The following is a 12396-nucleotide window of genomic DNA, read 5'->3' as shown; positions in this document are numbered from 1 at the left end:
ATGCCTCATGGGACCATGAAGCAGAGATGCGATCCATCCCTATCGCCACGGCAAGGGAAAGGAAGCTTCTTCCTGGCGAGCAAGTCGAGGTCCTTAGTTTGGATCAAGGGCTATGTGGATCATGGCATTAGGCTGTTGTCATTGATATTCTGGACAACTTTCGCTCTGTAAGATACACTAATTTTGGATGACAATGGTAGCGGGTCACCTCTTATTGAGAAAGTTGAGGTAATGTGCATGTGCATCCACTCGTGGAAAAGTAAGACCGGTGCATCCACATCAATCACTGCAGTAATATGATGCAAGCTATAGATTTTGTTTGGATGCAATCGTGGAAAGATCCTACTGGAAAGGTGTTATTGTTGATCATATTGAAGGCTCCATGGAAAGAATGGCCTTTTTCTGTTGATGAAGGTGGTGAACGCATTACGATAGTCAATCAGCTACGTCGTACTCTGTAGTGGGATGAAGTTACTGGAAAATGGAAATCACGCGGAATGTGGTTGTTTCTGCACATGCTTTTGCCACATGAAGAGAAAGATGATTTACCAATTAGGCAGATATAGTATGACAACAGCTGAGGAAGCCCACACAAATCGAATGAAGCGGACCATAAGCCAAAACACACATTCCGCTTCTCTTTTGCTAAGTTATTTTTTTCATGTGTGCATGAGAACAGGGTATACAGTGCATGAGTGATGGTTTGTGCTGGTACGGCTAGAAGCATCCGCGTGTACAAATGAAAGCACAAATGATGCCCCATTTCTTTCATGTGTAACAGTCACCGTGGAGTCATTTGGAACATCTACTTTTTCCGGAGCTGACACGCCCGGCTCCTGATCCACTTTTCCAGGCGGCCTTCCCCGTGCATCCTCCCCTCGCCGCCGCTGGTGGGCGCCGCCGGGCTTGCCCAGGCGGCCTACAGCGGTGGCGGGGCTCTGTTGCTACAACGATTTGCAGTCATTGGCGATGTGCAGCAGCGACTTGAAGTAGTGCAGGAGGAAGTTGCTGCAGCAGCGCTCGTTCGTGGTTAGCGGCAGCCATGGAGTAACGAGAGCACTTCTCTCTCCCTGATGGCGTCGCGTGCAGCGGAGGATCCAGCTGAAAGTGAGCCGCCGCCGACAATAATGATCCCCAACCTGTGATAGTCCTAGGGCACCTCTGCAGCCCCGAGGCGCGGTGGGTCGTGGCGGACCGTCGCCCACGCAGCCGGTGAGCGGTGCCGGCCGGGGTTGATATTGCCTCTCGTGACCAGTTGTTCCAGTGGGTGCGCCATTGGTTGGGCAGCCATCATCTTTGGGGCTTGGAACATCCAATCTGGCGGCAATGGTGATGTCTGCTGAAGTAAGATCAATCTAGATCTGCAACAGGTGGTGCGGAGCTGTCGATGGTTCCCTTCTGGACTGGTCATTCATGTCTCAGATGATCCGTTCACTACGTAGATGCATGACGGTATCCATGTCCTTCCCACAGTATGATTTGCTGTTGCATATGAGGATGATGGAGATGGTGGCGGCGTGCGGTGGTGTTGTCTAGTTCTGAACCCACTTTTCAGGGGGAGAAGGTGGAAAAGAAAATGCCCGCATCGCCCTCCCGCTAGGGCGGTTCGGGTGAAAACCCTAGCCGTCGCCGCCGGGCACGTCCATCCTTCCCCTCCCCTCCGCCGCCGCCGGAGGAGGTCGCCGGGCAAAGCCCCGGGCGGCTGATGGCAGCGGCGGAGGCTCTCTTCCCTCCCGCGCCAGATCAGGTGAGGCGGGTCACCCATGGCGCCGGGGCTCTCTCCCCCGATCTGCGTTGCGGCGGCGCATTAGGCGATGGCGCAAGGCGGCGGCATTGTGCTGGGCGGGGAGGCGAAGCTGCAGCTCCAAGGAAGATCTGGTAGCGCCGACCGTTCGATGGGATCGCGGGCATGGCGGCCTTGGTCGCGGTGGCCGGCGGCTCGGCCTGTCGGCGACAGCTAGATCCTGGTGCGGCGGCCCTGGAAGGTGGCGGCGGGTGAAGCTCGGGCTTTCCGTGACGGCATGGTGTGGTGCTGTCCCTATCCAAGGCGGATCTGCATCGCCGATCTCGTGGTTTTACTGCGGATTGGTTCAGATCAGAGACGGTGATGAGCGTGCGGGATCGATCTCGGCGGATCTCGCGGTTTGGCGAGGTGGAGTGGGAGTCCTCCTCCCAGGCTCCAGTGGTGGCACATTCAGGCAGTGGCCGGTGTGCCAGGGCTCCTACGGTGGCACTGCTGTTGCGGTTGGTCGCCGGATCTAGGCGGCTAGATCTGGGGCTTTGAAAGCGGTTGAGACAGTGCACAGGTTGTCGGGTGGATGTCTTGGGACGGATCCAAGTGAAAACTTGGTCTTCGGTCGTTGGCCGGAGCCGGTGCTGACGATGCCCTTATCATCGTTTCCTTCATGAAGGCATCATCGAGGTACAAATCCCAAACCCACCCAATACCTCCGGGGCAAATCCTAGATCAGTTGATCGAATGACGGCGGCATTCATGTGTTGTTACCCCCTTGGGGGCGGCATTCTTGGAGATGCACTCGGGCTCGAGGGACCAGCGGATGGCTTCTTTGGTGGAGCGATGTTTCTTTCTACATATTCATGGCGGCGGCTCTTGGCGGCATGGAGCAGCGGAGGCTTGGCGTCAGATGTGTGGTGATGGACACGCGCAGGAGATCGACGCTGTCTGGCGTCATGGTGGCGTCGGTGGCAGCTAGACCGGGCAAGATTGATGCAGCAGTACAACTCTGAAGATGGATTGGTGGCAGGTGGCTGCGGCGGCCTCATACCTGGCAGGCATCCTAGTTGAGGAGCACGCCGGACTGGCGGGTGCCCATACTCGGCAGGCGTCCTGGTTGGGACCTCAAGTCTTAGATGTTAGGTTTGGCTGCGAGGTCTGTTTGGTATTAGGATCAGACTATCAGCGCCCCTTCATCAACTGGATAGGAGTAGCGACAGATGTTGCTTAGACGGTGGCTTTGGTCTTACTGTTGTACGATTTTGTAAGGTCTTGTGTTAATAATTAATAATATGGCCGTATGCATCATCCAGATGCAGAGGCCGGGGGTATTCCTTCTTTTCTAAAAAAACTTGTGAGGATGGTGCGGGTACTCTGTATTGTCCCGACCATGGGATTTTGGCAGTGCTAGCGACCATCCTTCCTCATCGTTAACTTCCCTGTGTGGTGGTGAGCAATTTTGCCGTGGCTTGACCATCTGCTCGCCCTGCATGGCCATCACTCAGATTGCGCGCGTAAGCAGCTGCTAGGATTGTGGCAAGTGGAGGTGGCATCATATAATGACTTCGGTTGGACGGTACTTCTCAAGTATCCGGTCTCGAGCTCCGGGGTGAAAATCCTAAGTCTGACCCTTGTTGGTTATACTTGGCAATGACGGCGTCTTTTGCGTCATTATCTTGATGTAGGCATTGCCTGGAGTTGACCGTGATCTTTAGGGTGAAAACCCACGATCTGACCTTGCGTGTCGTTCCCTTCATGGAGGTGTCGTCTTTGAAGAACCTTTCTCGTAGCCTATGTGTTGTCAAAAGTTGGTTGTACAGATGGTTGCTGAGGTGCATCATCGATCACTGTTTTGATCGCTTCGGGATATTTTTTTTCTTTCTTCTTTTTCTTTATGCGTCTAGGCATTAGCTTCGGTCTTATTTGACTTTACTATTTCTTGGCGTGATTTTGTGTGTGTGAGTGTGTCGGATGTGTGCATCCTAACTGTAGAGAGTCCGGATGTATACTCCTGATGATTGTATCCCTCGATGCTACATTATGGGTCAATAAAAAATACCCTTTATCAAAAAAGACCTTTTTTGACACTACACTACGCGACTAAGTGTGGCTTTCGATAACTAAAAGTACACATTTCCATTTGGGCGATGCTAGGCGCCGGTGCGCCGGCCGAACGTTTCGGCCGGTCCAGCCCTAGCCGTCAGATTAGCCCGTCCCGCGCCGTTGGATCCTTATCCAACCAGGTCCTCGTCTTCCTCTCGCGAGCGCGTAATGAGCGTCGTCTTCCTCTCGCGAACCCCATCTCGCCGGCTGCCCCTGTGTTCCCCCTCGTCGCCGCCCCTCCCTCGCCTGCCCTCCTCATCCCTGATCACCGTCCTCGCCGGCCGTCTTTCCCGGCCGCCCTGGTCGCCGGTAGTCCTCGGCGGCCGTCCTCTTCACCGGCTTGGCCCCCATGGAAATAGCCCATCCCTGCGGTTGCAGCTTCCATGGCCACCGTTGCAGCTCCAGTGGCGACGATCGGAGCTCACCGGCGTGCTCACCGGTGTGCTCGCCGTCGCTCATCCCCCGCTTGCGAACAAAAAAGATCGAGCGCCCAGGGAGATGCTCAGTGCTGCAACCTACGATGAAAAAAGCTACAGCTAGCGATAGGAAAAGCTTCAACCGGCTACGAAAAAAGCTTCAACCAGTATACGACTGGAGCTATGGATGACCAAGAAAAGTTACAACCGGTGACAGAGAAAGCTTCATCTAGCGATGAAAAAAAGCTTCATCAGACTATAAAAAAAGTTTCAACCGTGGAAACAAAAGCCATGGACGAAAAGTTACAACCGGTGACAGAAAAAGCTTCATCTAGCGATGAAAAAAGCTTCATCCGACTATAAAAAAAGTTTCAACCGTGGAACGAAGCCATGGACAAAAAACAAAAAGTTGCAACCGACAGTTATAAAAGTTACAACCGCATTGAAAAAAGCTTCAAACTCCTTATCTCAGCTGCGACCCCGCGATGACGATGACGCCGTTTGCTGCAACCGTAGTAGATTTTTGCTACCACCGGCGATTGAATTTGCTACAACCGGTTTCATCAAAAAATCGTCGTGGGGTGTAGTCTGCCATGGCTCCGGCGAAGTAGGCAGAGCTCCGATGCATGCGAGGTAGGCGTCCCGTGGTAGCGCCCCATCGCCCCCCGTTGCAGCATCTCCCGTGGTCACCGCCCCTCGGTCGCCGGCGAGATGGAGTGGTCACCGTGCAGATCCATGGCAGCTTCGCGCGGGGAGGGGCGTGGTGCTGCGACCAGGGGCGGGGGGGGGGGGGGGGAGGGAGGGGGAAGGGATGGGGAAGGGGTGGGGAGGAGGGGGCAGAAGAAGAGAGCGGCGCGTGCCCCGGCGAGCTGCGCGAGATATGCGCGGAGCTGCGATGAAGGAGATGCGGGGAAGAGAGAGACCGGCCCAAAGTTCCGCCGGTGCCCCGGCTCCAAACGTTTTCCTTTCCATTTCAGTGCCGAGTGCAACGACATCTATTGAGTTTCGTGTTGTGTATCTGAGTACGGAGACCGTCAAGCAAACCAGCGGTCTGTCTAGATGGCAAATGGCACCCTTTTGTTTACCTGAGTCTGACGAGTGCGGCCGGACACATCTCCTAAGCAAAGAAGTACTTTCTCCGTTCCAAAATAGATGACCCAATTTTATACTAAGTTCCAAAATAGATGATCCAACTTTATAAGTTGGGTCATCTATTTTGAAACGGAGGAAGTATGGGCAAATAAAATGTCCAGAATCATGTGCAATTTCTATCAATAAACTATTCCTGATATGTGCATTTACCATTTGGCCTAGTGCCTAGAATTATTAATCTTTCACCACTAAATCATTCGTTCTGTTTCTATAATATGTTAAAATGACAGAATGAGAGTTTGTGAGGTCCAGCTCATCCACACATCCCACCTATCATATTTCTCATTGCTTAAAAAGCACATTAATAAACTGACTTACTGAATGCAAAAAGCTCCCCCACATACCAAGCTAAGTAGCTAACCAACCTGTAGAACATTCTTAACAAAGTACAGTGGAGCATGATTCTCTTGCGCGACACAGCCTAAGTGAAACTAGAAAGAGCATGCCAGCGTAGCCACAAAATGCAGAGCAGACTGAAACAACCATAATAGCCTCATCTGATCAATTATATACATTTTTCTCATTTTGCATAAACATGGGTATATTAATATAGCCAGCTGAATCTAGTCACCAGTCTAGTTCTATAAGATGGGAAAAGGCAAGTCAGTTCTAGTGCAAACATGTCAAATTCATCTTGCTAAAAGAAAGAGAAGGAGGATAAATATCCGAATGAGACTCGCACTAATCAAACTAGTAAATGCAAACGGTTAACATTGCACAAAGTTTGTAGCTCAGGATACAACAGAGCTACGGATCTCTTGCAAGTCCAGAAAGATGACAGCAAAAAGTCAACCAACACAGAGCTAGATATGGTAATAGATGAAATAAGCACAGTTACTCTACGTTGAGGATGCATATCATGCATAGAAGCTGGAGAATTACAGATAGTGTTCTGATCTTTAAATTTTTAGTCGCCATACGAGCCTTTCACCTTTATCATCATGCCTCATGTATTGCCCATGATCCACTTATCTCACATGAAAAATCCGCCTGATTCGGCAACGCCATAGTTGAGAGAGACCAAAGATGAACCGATGAAGCAAACCGCAAACATAAACACGTACAGGTTGTCTCATGCGAAGACTTTTGTTTTTCAAGAAAGGCAATCTACGCATGACAACTGAGCAAAAAGTGTATGAGACGATGTTTTATGTTGGGATGCACCATCACTTACATCTGCCTCCAAACAGTGTGTTGCTAGGAGCCAAGCATGTTTTTCTTCTCGAGAGATTGCTGATGACTAATTTATTTTTTATTTCGTTATCAGTGATGGGTTCCATGAGATATTCGAGCAAACCAAACAAATAGTAAGGGTATTGGAAAATTGCAGCTGTATAAGAGATCGCTCATGATTTTTTGAGAGTAGGCGGATCATAGCTTTATAGAAGATATAATTGTAAGTACAAGAATACTACCACTCGTTGTGAACAACGAGCGTAGTACAAACATCACAGTTAGGTAAGACCAAATATAATCACAATGGTGAAACAGAACTACAATGCAAAAGCACATGCCCTAATTGAGAACAACACCACATCTTGACCAACTCCGGGCACCTCGAAGACCACTAGCTCCCACTGAACTCTGTTTGTCAACGCACCCGTCACCCTGAATGCCTAAGAGGAGATGGCAAGTGAATGATAGAACTTGATCCGCTCCAAGGAAGACACCGCCTTATACCGGTGACGGCCGTGCATAGCGGCGCCGAGGATCAAACTAGGACCAGGCTAACACTGGAGAGGAAAGCAACGAGGAACCAAGCCGTGGTTCCAAACATGATGCTCCCAACAGAGGAGCGACGTCGAGGACGCCGTCGTTGTGTCGATCCTACACTGAATCGAGGCTTTCACCCGTAGACAACAACCAACTCCACACTAGCGAGAGAGATGTCGATCACACCTTGACGATGCCTCCAAGGAGGTGAACGACACCCACGGGTGCCATCATCGCTGGCCCGATGAAAGCTGTGCAAGATTTTCATCCGATCATCGCACATCTCCACACCATGAAAGAATTGGGCAGCAACGTCCAAGTAGCCTCGCACAGCCACCACCGCAACACCTCGCAGTTGTAGCTGAAAAGTAGAGGACCACCGACAGACCGCGCGGCAAAGAGAAGCGCGGTCTAACAAACACCTTCCATCTGTCCGAGGGACAGCAGCCACCCAACACCTCCGACAAGAGCTCGGACCGCCCGCGGAGGCTATCACACACTCCAAAGGACAGCCTTGCGACGACCCGGCACCTAGGCACAGATCCCACGCCAGCACCATCGAGAGCACCGCCGATTGCCACACAACCCAGAGGTGGACCAACGCTCGCTGCTCGCTAGGAACTCCATCCTAGCCGAGCCATCACAGCGCCGCCACCAGTCTGGTCGGTAGAATGCGCCGCCACCTCCAAACACGCCGCCGCGCCAGTCCGCCTCACCACACCGCTGCGAGTCACCGCAAAGACCACCGATCCTCCGTGCCTCATGCCATGCACCATACCGTGGATGGCCACCACCGCAGCCGTCTGCAGCCCTGCACCATCATAGTGCCCAAAAGCCATGGAGATCGCTCATGTGAAGGTGGAACAGATCGATGGACTAATGCTCCATCCAGATCAGCATGTTCCTATACGCAGAACGGCCACGCCTCGAGAAACATCAAGAAATGGTTGCTCCTTTTTAATCAGAACTATAACTTTTGGGGATAGCGCAATGCCTCAGTGCTACGTGAAACTTTTGTAGATAATTTATTTCGATTATATACACCTTTTGTCTACAAGTTCCTTCGGTTGACTAGTTGGGCTAGTACCTGCAATAATTTGTTCTTTCCGTAAATTCATTTAAGTCAGCCTTCCAAAATAGGTAAGAGAGAAAGAGAGTGGATTTTCTGCTCTCTACACCCGAGTTGTCCAAAAATTTGGAAACTTTATCAAACAACATCCAAAAAATCTAGGATTTTGCGACATAAAACTCTATGGGGTTATTGCAAACTTTCACCTAAAAATAACATCGGAGGAGCTCTCACCAAAAAAAAATTGCTCCTCGATTAGTGCACAAAACTTTGAGCAACAATTTTTTTGTGCGAGAGCTGAAGGGGTGTTATTTTTGACGGAAATTTGCAAGAACCTTAAATATTTGTTAGTTTTTGTTGTCGCAGAATTTCAGATTTTTTGGATGTTGTTAGATAACATTTTTTCATTTTTTGGACAAACTTAGAGTGTAGTACACCCGAGAGTAGCCACTACTTTCTGAGAGTGGATTTTCTACTCTCGGGTGTACTACACCCGGGTTATCCAAAAATTGAAAAAATGTTATCAAACAACTTCCAAAAAATCTGAAATTTTGTGACATCAAACTCTATAAAATGTTTGAGCTTATTGCAAATTTTAATCTGAAAATAATATCTGAGGAGCTCCCACAAAAAAAATTACCGCTCAAACAGTACATAAAACTTTGAGCAGCATTTTTTTGTGAGAGCTCAAGGGATGTTATTTTTGGATGAAATTTTGCAAGAACCTCAAACATTTGGTAGCCTTTTTATCGCAAAATTTCAGATGTTTTTGGTGAGAGCTCAAGGAAATAGACTTTAATATAGGACAGAAAGGGGAAACACACATATGCAACTATATACAGAACAAAAATATTATCTTAAAGCTACAACAGCTAATCCAATGCAGACCTCTACTGTCCATGCATTGATGATGAGTGCAAACTCTAGCTAATAAGGATTTCAAGCAATGCTTGAGAACTGAAACCGGACTTGAATTCCTTTTGCTGACAGTAGTTCCTAGTTTATACAGAGAAGATGTTCAAGGCTAGCCTCAACTCAGTCCCTGACTTGAAGTGAACAAATTTAAGATATGTTGAGGTTTCTTGCCCTAGTGAACATTTTGAAATTATATAATTTTGTGCGAGAAATGAATTGAAACTTGTATATACAGTTATTATAAGTGTGTTGTCATTCCCTAAACTTTAGCAATAAATAAACCCAAAACATATTGTGAAAAATAGCATGTTAATCAAATACTGCTCTCTTCATAGAAGAACAAGTAATAATCAGATATTAAATATTCGCATTAAAGTTCAAAAAAATTATGTGGAACTTGGACAGAGGTGTCACCTTAATGGAAGACAACTTGGCAAACGTGGATGGGAAGAGTATAAAAGTTTTTCTTTTGGTGTCAACGATGAAATAATGCATAAGTTATTTCTGTGTTGTCTACTTGCCACCCGCCTCTAGCGCATCGCCATGCACCATATAATTTGCCCGACCTATGGGTACAATGACTATGTTCGGAACTGGTTGGCGGGAATTCACTTAGGCTAACAGCTCAAATCTGTAGGGGGGGGGGGGGGTATGAGTTTGAGCTATCTAGAACAGTTAGAATGATTGTGCTTTTAACATAATGAAAGTTTCAAATTATTAATTGTTTATGTTCAAGGCTACCATCTGGATCCGTACATGGTGTTATCTACAACATGTGGAGGGTCGTGGGAGTCTAGGGCTTGTAGGTGCAACCAATTGGAGATGGTGGTGTAGACTATGTTCAACTGGTATGGATGTGAGTAAATAATATGATTAGTGAAGCATAAGGGTGTTGTCTAATCTAATTACCATTTTGTTGTGCTACCCTTTGCACTCTTGTATGACATGTTTGGATGACAAAACAATGCAATACTAGATAGTTGTGTGCATCAAACAATGTAGAGGCCAAATTTTTTTCCTTTTTCAAAAAAATGTAACCCTATGATTATTTTAAACCCTCACCGCAATTCTGGTGGATTTTTTTCAGTTTACTCCTACATTAAAAATGAATCCTGCTAGGAAGCTCAAACTACAATTGTTCTGTTCTGTTGACTTTTTAGTCTCTATGAACACACTGGCCTTTCCATGCCTCATGGGTTGTCCGTGGTCCACTCATCTCACTTGGAAAACCTACTTGAAACCGGTGTTCCCATCAGGGAGACCCACACGAATTGAATGAAGCGAACCATAAACAGAAACAAATTGTGTTTCTCGTTTGTGAAGAGTATGTTCCTTTCTCAAGAACGACAATGTACACATGAGAACTAGAACTGTATGACATGATTTTGTGTTGAGATACACCTTCACTTATACTCCTATATGTCTATAAATAGTGTGTGCTATAGGAGTCGTGAGAGCATGTTTTTCCTTATCAAAAGATAGCTCAGGATGAATGGAAGTGTTTTGTTGTATGCACGATGTTTCATGAGATATTTGAGTAAACCAAACAAATAGGCATCCAGCTATGCCTCCTCCTCCTTTCCAACCACTACCGTCGCCATCTACACCATACATCTCCCAAATCCAACACTATCCCTTGCAAGTTGAGGTATTTAGTTTGGATGCATGGTTATGTGGATACAATGGTAGCAGGTCACCTCTTATTGAGAAAGTTGAGGTATCAGATGCTATTGATGGAAAGTCAAGTGCCCCTTGGGGATCCACTTGTGGAAAAGTAAGACCGGTCTATCCACATCAACTGATACAATTATTTGATGCAAACAATGGACTCTGTGTTGATGCACTCATGGGAAGGTGTTATTAATAATGTTGAAGGCTCCATGGAGAGGAAGGTTTTTTTTTCCTGATGAAGGTCATGAATGCATTATGCAGTCAATCAGGTATGCGCACTAGAAAATGGATTAACTTACTAGAAAATGGAAACTGCCCGAAATATGGTTGTTTCTCTAGATGCTTTTGTCACATGAGGAGAAACATGGTTTACATGTATCAGTCAGGCGGATATGGTATGACTAGAGATCAAATCCTTCCTTGATGAAAAAGTCAATATGTGGGTGTGTGGAACATAATCTTTTTGGGAGAGATCACTTGCAACCCTTATTGTTGAATTATGATCTGTGTGTGACAGACCTTCCAAGATGGAAATTAAATATCAAACTCTTGTAGGTCAGCAGAAACTTCAACATCGACAACCTTTCAAAACTAAAACAGGAAAATCAGTAGAATCAACATCAACCGCTATCTCTTGGACCATGTCAAAATTCAGCCCATGCTATCACGATAATGACAGGATAGGTGATCGTGTCAAACAAGAGTATCCAAAGTACCATATTAAATCATTAGTGTGGACCTTTGTAGACGATAGGAAGTATTGTGTCTCGCCTAATGGGAAGCGTTTTGCATCTGTTAAGCATGTGAGGCTTACCTAGCCTCGAAGGAGAGAAAAAATTATCCCAGGGTTGCCATACATATATTTTTTCTCTCTACATACCGTGACTAAAAATAATGAAGATTGCAACCCAACTGGCACAAATCATACCCTAAGGGAGAACAAACCCCATAATAATTTGAGTATGGACGCCTCTACTTCTTGGGTACCAGTGCAGCTAGATGCAAAACTTTCCCCACAAACAGTGTCACTGCTTGCTAGTTACCACGAAGTAACCACTTTTTCCTAGGGACACATTAGTGAAACCATGAGGATAAAGCTAGAGAACCATATCTTGGCATTAGGTTGGATTATTGACTTCAAAGAACATCAAATTACAAGGCTTAAACGTAAACCAGCGTCACACCCTACGACTCATTTCTCTCTTTGATCTAGAAATCTTCAGGTAATTTAAGAATAAAGGGATGAGATTCAGAGCATAAGGGTGAGAAAATAGAGAAATGGGATGAGAGGGAAGAACTCCTTTAGTACTAGCGGTTGCTAGGATTTGTTTTAGCAATAGCAAACATGTAGCTATGCTCTCCATACATCATTGTTGGCTTTATAACTCAGCTCAGTCTCATGGAAAGCAAACGGAAATGACGAAAAGTAATAGAGCTATCTAAAAGAAGGAAAAGCAACATCGGGAAGCATTTGTTGATGTCATTCAACTGGAGCCATTGGATCTTCATAAATAAAAGGGTATAGGGAATCTAGCTCCGTCACATAACTGGAGAACTACTGCTACTGTCACATGTTGTCAGCTTTCAATTTCTTCAGAATTTGAAAACTTCAAGTTTCAAAA

At 47.0% G+C, this 12396-nt stretch overlaps 1 pseudogene; it reads left to right on the top strand.

The window, feature by feature from the left end:
- LOC123158139 (uncharacterized) lies at positions 1–11982 on the top strand (annotated as a pseudogene).
- Positions 11983–12396: the final 414 nt, after the last annotated feature.

This window comes from Triticum aestivum, chromosome 7B (genome assembly GCF_018294505.1).
Source record: "Triticum aestivum cultivar Chinese Spring chromosome 7B, IWGSC CS RefSeq v2.1, whole genome shotgun sequence".
Lineage (NCBI taxonomy): Eukaryota > Viridiplantae > Streptophyta > Magnoliopsida > Poales > Poaceae > Triticum > Triticum aestivum.
This window is presented reverse-complemented; position numbering and strand designations above follow the sequence as displayed.